Source organism: Macrobrachium nipponense, chromosome 44, assembly GCF_015104395.2.
Source record: "Macrobrachium nipponense isolate FS-2020 chromosome 44, ASM1510439v2, whole genome shotgun sequence".
In the NCBI taxonomy this organism is placed as follows: Eukaryota; Metazoa; Arthropoda; class Malacostraca; order Decapoda; family Palaemonidae; genus Macrobrachium; species Macrobrachium nipponense.
The window spans coordinates 25,634,869-25,642,718 of NC_087221.1; the positions used below are offsets into that span (position 1 = coordinate 25,634,869).

Consider the following 7,850-nt stretch of genomic DNA (forward strand, 5'->3'; position numbering starts at 1 on the left):
TAAAAAATATCCCTAACATAAAACTCTATAAGAGCTATTCCTTACTTAAGCCTTTTCTTTAGGAACTATAATTACCGTTTATGCCCTTTCCTTTACGAACTACTCCTTCCTGGATTCTTTCTTGAAAACCTGCTCTTACTTAACCTTACCTTCAAGATTTTTTTTCCCCGAGCATAGGCCTACATTTTCCCGTGACAAACGATGCTCAGCTATACTGACTTTACCCAAGGCTTTTCACAAAACATACACCCAGCTAGAATTTGGAACATGGGCCTACATTTTCCCGTGAAAACTATGTTCAACGTTACGAATTATATCTGAAGCTTTTCACCAAAACATGACCAGCCTAGAATATGAAGGATAGGCTAATTTTCCTGTGACAAACTATGTTCAGCTATACGGATTATACCCAAGACTTTCACAAAACATACCCACCTAGAGTATTTAGCATAGGCCTTCATTTTCCCGCGACAAATTATGTTCAACAGCAGCATATGAAATACACTGTTGGCTTTTCACAAAATTTACATCTAACTAGTAAAATAAGCGGCAGCAGATCACACCACCATTTTCGTACTTGTAATTTCCATTGACATTATGAAGAGAACATACGGTGCTTAAACCCCGCATATAATTGCTATCGAAAATGCGTATGCCCGTGCATTCTACACAGCACTTGTCAATCTAAGACTATGAAATCTCACTGAAAGTAACTGTCACGGAGATCTATAATGAAAACATAATTCTGTTACTTTTAAGCATGGAGGCAACCCATACGTGTAACTGAATTAAATGAAGTTATGCAGGATTCAAAACTTCGTTTATTAAATTTACATGATATTGCCACACCATACATATTTGATTTCCTTTTGAGGTCCTTCCTTAAAACCCAGATTTACAAAGCACTTTGGAGAATGCCCGTGAAAACAATTTGGTTTAATTTACACAAAAAAGAAACTATTTTCCAGTGGACAAACTTTATTTAAAGTTATTAAGGTGGAGAGAGAGAGAGAGAGAGAGAGAGAGAGAGAGAGAGATGAGAAGAGAGACGAAGAGATGATTGAGAGAGGAGAAGAGATTCACCAACACCTATTGAGAAAGATACTTCGCTAGTTCAAACTGGTCTGATGGATTGCTTACAACGTGTTCAAAGGATTTTACTTTTGCATTTAACTGGATTGAAAGGGGGTGGAAATCTATAGAATGCTAACGAAACGTCTGAAACTATATTGTAGGAAACTGTTAAGAATTGACATTTTACAAGGGCAAGATGAAGTGATGTAGCAATAAACTGTAAGCGCACATAATGTATGCCATAATTCCACGAACAGGGCATTATATATTGGAAGCAAATATTTTCCAAGTTTATGAATAAAATACTGTTAAAATGTCAGTCACATGTTTAGGAAACTTTAAGTGTACATAATTACATGAAAAGTTCACCAGGAAACATTAACATATCTTAAGGAAACTGAACATTTGATTTATAATTAAAAGCTAAGGTTATTGGAACTTCAGTACCAAAATGCGAAAAAATCTTTTTCTTGCTTCTTATTCCTTAAGCTCTTCCAAAGTACATCATAAGTAATTTTCGGTCTCTTAGATGCTACTTTGTTCCACTAACATTATTGATTAAGGATTGTTAACATACAGTGTTTTCTTTATGGATGTGTCTTAATGCAGGAAAGTAAATTACAAAACCAATTCATATTAAACATAAGTAAATTTCAAATCTGTGATGAATGATTCAAGTTAAACATCCATATGCCAATCATGTCCGAAGTACGTACTACGTTCAAATAAAGTTTGCTTTAGAGGTGACAAAAATTCAACCATACTTGAGATACCATTTTGGCTCAGGTGTTCGTGTCACTTGTTCTGATTTTAAGCAAACAACTAAATGAAGACCTAGATACTAATTGCAACAATAGTTGTATAACTCCTCGTGATATTTGCAACTTGTTCCTCTGTGGTTCATATCTGCTGCAGATCTTGAGTTTTGAACATTCAGAAACTCTTCATTGTATTACTTTAATAATGGTCGAATGATCTGGAGATCATCTTTGCTTAGGCCATAAATTAATTTCCACTGTTGTGACCTTTCAATCTGTATGGAGAAATCAGTCATTACTTCTAGTGAACATGTCATATTCCTACTATCTTCACATTCAACTCCAATTCACTACAAACACCTTTTATATCAGGAAATAGATTTTTTCAACATCAAACTGGATCGAATTCAATTGTGTGTAAATATCAGACTAGGAAAGACTTTTACATAATGTCTTTTCAAGTATTACCTTTCACATATCTGAATGGTCAATATTCTAATTACACAACCTCCCACAATCCTCAACCATGTATCTCAATCAACAAGCTATGTGGCCAATTATTGTCTCTTCCACGGAATGCAACCTACTTCCTTAACCCACTGAAGCAAGCAACTACTTGTATACCTCAATACAATGAATAAACTCACTGAATAATTTGCCCTACATCTGTTCACTGACTGTTACCTTACCTTACAGATCAATATGTTTAACTCTATCCTGTTGTTGAACATTTCATGTTTAACTACAGATTGATGTATTCTTCCTTAACTCGCTGACTACCATAAACTAACCCAGCCAACCTTAAGACAACGACAACCCAAGTACAGTGTACCACCCATCATAAGCAACCAAATAATGTAGGCAGTTACATAACTTGACCCACTGACTTAACATACCGTACCTTTACCTAATGACTAAAACATCCTTAATGTACCTGTTGTCAGGCCTATTCTATCTTAACCCAGAAACTGACCTCATCTGCATTAATCCAGACTAATCCTATGCTAGATCACTGGGTATTCTGTCCTCCCCAGTAAACTGACTAAGTTGTTCTATTTGACTCGTATATGTAACATTTTCATTGACGAGTTGTGCAATATACATTACTCCTATGAATGTTAATGAGTTTCAAGGTTCAGACTACAATCATATCCAAATAAACCTTAAATTGTTATAACTAATACCCAACTTACTAATGATATGTCCTTGATATGTGAACAAGTACTACAGTATGCTACCCTAGGAATTTGTGGAATTGTCTGCTAAAGAAAGTGAGCTCTGGCTTTTTACTCCTGTTGGAAAACTTTTTATGTTGATATCAGGGAACCTTATATCATTGGTATGCAAACTACATAAATCAAAGAAATAACCCACTAGTATAAAAGTCAGATTAATTTAATCAAGATTATACAGATTTAATTTTATGAGAAACAGTCACAGTGTAAGGTGAAATGTATTCAAGAATACCGAAACAGCATACACGGATGACTAAATTGTACGTTTGGGAATATCTCAATAGAAATAGGACTTTGAAATCACGTAATTACATTGACTGACAACTTATAAATGCACCAGTTACCTGCTATTCAAGTTACGGTATCTTCCAAGTAGGGCGACTGTCCAATCCTAACTCAAATCAATAGACTCATCAGTACTAACACAATTCACTGCAAGGTCAACCTTACATCAATCTACTTAAAAGCTAATTCTACCTTAATTCACTGATTTAATGAATCATGTCACAGTTCATGAAATAAAGAAAAATAAACTCCCTTATTCCCTAAAATAATCAGCCTTAAGCTATACAAAATAACTAATCTCTTATCTATTGTATACCATCTTAGTTCGCGAACCTGTTCTACTTCAAATCTTATGACTGTTCTTTTCAATGTCAGTCCATGGACAAACTTATCCCGCCTCAGTCCATTGACAAACCTGTCGTAGTACCTCAATCTACAAACTAGTTTGTTATTATATGAATCTTTTGCCTAAAGCATCGTGCATGGATGGCTTCACTATTATTTGCAAATTAACAGAATTTAGACTTCTTTTACACCCTGTTACAAATTAAAGGTACCAAATTCACAGGACTTGCTAGCAAAGGCTTGTTCTATTCTTTGAGGCCATAAAACGTCGAAACTAGAAAAAATACTTTTAGCCTACTATTGAGAATCTGGTACAGCAAGTAAATTGGATTTTCTTCAGTAAAGGCAGTTGTCAAATTAAAACCACTGTTTATATTTGTTTATGTGTATGGTTGTTTTTACGTTGCATGGAACCAGTATGGTTATTCAGCAACGGGACCAACGGCTTTACGTGACTTCCGAACCACGTCGAGAGTAAACTTCTATCACCAGAAATACACATCTCTAACCCCTCAGTCAAATGCCCGACCTCGCGGCCACCTAGGTGGCAGGCCAAGGCCATACCGACCATGCCATTGAATTAAAATCACTTGCACAAACAAAGTGGGCTAGCTAATGACAAAGTACATTAAGCCAAGGTTAAATTGCATTATCAGAGGTTTTATTGTCTCTTTTGAACCTAAACAACATAACCTTGGAGAAGATAACTAGGTGCTGTTAAGGGCTAGTTTCCAGTAGAAGTAAATCCTGCCTAATTTCCAAGTTTCATCTGATCTATTAGTTGTGTTCTTATAAGAGAACTTTATCGTTTAGATTCACAATATATCTAACCTTTCATGAAGCCATAAAAACTTAATCATATATTAATTTGCAACATTTACTCTTTGTAAGAAAAAAATATAAAGCATTTCTAGTCTTGGAAAGATTTTTTTCCACTCTCACCTCAAAAGGCTCGTTATTTCACCTAGGTAGTTTCTTGAGACGACACTCCTCAAAAAATGACAGCAGAATTAAAAGTTTGTTCATATTTAATCTCCTTAACTTTCGAAGTACAAGCTGGACCTGAAAGAGATTAAGATTAAAATTAGACAATTAAAAATAATTTTTATCAAACATCTTTAGAAGAGTATGAAGCACATTGTACAATTTGATAAAATAAATATACATTTTTGCCTTTGTCTAGTATGAACTTGAAAAACGCATTTACTGTATATCTCTTTCACTAGCAAGGCTTACTATTTTGTAAGGATAGTTCCCTAAATTTTGCTAGCTTTCATGAGAGCTATAATGATAGCCTTGAATAACCAACTTCATAACGTTAAAACTTAGCCAAAACTACCTTTCAAAGCCTCCTGGTATTTGCTTCATGAGGCAGTTCATACTATTTACCGAAAGGGGTTTCTTGGACTTAGACTTACAACTCGGTGTTACTTTGGCTTATCTACGCTTCAACTCCGAGGTGCTAGTACTAAATGGATGTATATAATACTTTGATCGCCGAGGTGCTAGTACTAAATGGGTGTCTATATTACTTTGATCACCAAGGGGCTAGTACTAAACACGGCATCCCATTAATACAAGGACCCCTGAGTTGTCACGTAGATAAGCCAAAGCAGCACCCACAAGTCTTAACATCTAGAAACTCAACTACTGCATGTTAATGCAAGTGACCCTTTTGTCAAAGGTTAGGCTGCAAACTACAATAATGGTAGCTTTTCACTGTTGACAAAGGGGACGGCGATTTTAAAATAAACGAAATTTACTCTTAATTTGTGCAAAATCTAAGCTGTAGGTCATGATGTTGGTGTACCAGGTGAAATTCTGATTTTATCACATTCAAAGGATTTCCTAGAGCCAAGAACAACAGATGTCCCATATAACATTTCTGTAATTTGAAAAAATTATGAATATTGTCACTGCCCAAAGAATACAGAAATGTTACGTGCTCAAAGTATGTATATTGTTTTTTTACTGTGAATGCACCAAAAATTACATTACTGGTAAATTAATTGCATTTAGTGGGTGCGATATCTGAAACGCACATTATTCGGAAGGGAAGTGAATAGAGGTCATGTAAAATAGAATAGCACGAGGTTTCCTATTAGTTTTGGATGATTTTGGCTTGTTAGACTAGAACATCGTAATTGGAATGGTAAGGGTCGTGTAAAAAGGGTTTACGTGAGAATAATTTTCAATAAGTACGCGGTCCATGACTGATTGGGTATAATCTGGAAAAAATATTACATCACTTTCGTAGGAAATGTTTGTCTAATCCATTACCGCCTGCTTACTTTATGACTAGATGAGGGCAGGGACCACACATTCCTTTTGGGAATACAGAGGAAGACAATCCAAGGTAGCCACTTTAGTACTTTTTAGCACGGGAATGGGGGTGTCACTTTGAGTCCGGCCCGGGCGTCATTAAAGCTAGTTATGCCACTGGTTTAACATAACCAAGTTTTGGCTGTAATACCACTTAAATCATATCTGCTAAGCTTAAGGAACACAACGTTAATTCCTCGGTAGAAGACTCCCGAGAAAAGCTAATACTTCGTTGAAAATATCCCTGGACCTAAAAACATGTTACACGTCACGACGGTCTTTCCACGCGTAGGCTCGAAAACCCATAATTTAGCAAGTTATATATGTTGGCATATCAATATTCATACGTTAATATACAAGCATACTCTTAGTGTATACCATGTTTTTATGCATACAATCAAAATTGCATTTACCATTAGATCACAAAGCAACACCCAAACTCTTGCGCCGTACACTCACTGACACGACAAACGAAACTGACTCAAGATACACAAGTTCTCGAAGTCAGTTTTCAATGCATTCCCCGGTTACGTCATCAAGTGGTTTTCAGCCAATCAGGATTCAGCCGGTTCTAGCGAAAAGAGGATAACGGCTCCCGATTGGCCGAGGGATCCGACATACATTCGCAGAGGTCGTTACGTCATTTTAATGAAGAATGTGGCACCAGTTTTGGGTCGTTCCCTGATTCCGAAATCGGATAGTCTGTAGAGAGAGAGAGAGAGAGAGAGAGAGAGAGAGAGAGAGAGAGAGTAATTTTGTGCTGCATCTTTGCAACATTATGACATCTAACACTCCAATGATGGTTGGATATTCCAGAGGTAAACATCACGCCCTTTATCGCTTTCAGTATTTTACCACACTTACAACAAAGGCCAGGATGGTACAAACCCAGGTTAATTAATCAGAACCCATTAAACGGCTGTTCTCAGTTGCATTTAACATCAACAGACGAAATATTTATGTCGGACTATGAACACCCCTCGTTCTTCCAAAGGAATTTTATACTGTATATCCCAAGTTAGACAAATCTTACATCTTATCTTATAAGATGTAAGATAAGATGTAAGATTGGTTCTGAAATCAGTGAACGATGATCTTAGTTCTTTCCCTACAACACTAAGCTATGCAGTCAACACCTATGTATATCGTATATCAACTACGTCAAAAACACCATTTATTTTAAGAGTTAATCCATTCTGTTTATGTTGCATCCTTCAGGCTAGTTCGTCCAGGTTACCGGGATGCATTCTTTTAATAAATTTTCCCTGTAAAGTACAGGCTATAGGCAAAAGTAGAATGACGCACGTTTCTTTAATATTATTTTTTTCATGTTACTTTTACCTTTTTGCCCCTTTCAGAAGGCTCTTGAGTAGACACCAGGATCTCGTCATTAAATATTAAAGATAAAATAGAATTATCCCTGAAAACATGCATATAATATTCGTACTATTTACGTAATTTGAGTATAATTTAGGCCATATACGTAACAGCAAAATGAGTTATAATGCACGGACACGAGTTCATTAGGTACATGTTAATGTTACCCATAAAATTAAGATATCGCTTGCAAAGAAAACGAACTCTCATGAGCTAAAAAGAAAAAACCTATACTTTGAGGGTAACTATATGAAATATATTTTCCCTGTTGAGTTCCAAACACCATCACTATGTAAATCATATATTGTAGTTTCCTCTTTGAAGAGGAAAGGAAAAAAGCCTTGAAAATCAAGGCTTATTTATAAATATAAAGGTAAAAGTATCAGCAACAATTATTCACAGTAAAATTTTAACACTGGCGATTCATTCTCTTATGCATGTTACTCTATACCTT

At 35.8% G+C, this 7,850-nt stretch overlaps 1 long non-coding RNA gene across 1 annotated transcript; it reads right to left on the bottom strand.

Annotated features, from left to right (window-relative positions):
- Positions 1–1,068: 1,068 nt before the first annotated feature.
- LOC135204113 (uncharacterized) lies at positions 1,069–6,506 on the bottom strand. The gene is made up of 3 exons (XR_010312104.1): positions 6,433–6,506; positions 4,640–4,759; positions 1,069–2,107 (listed from the first exon to the last, which is right to left on the bottom strand). It is a non-coding gene; the product is annotated as an uncharacterized LOC135204113 (long non-coding RNA).
- Between the last annotated feature and the right edge of the window lie 1,344 nt (positions 6,507–7,850).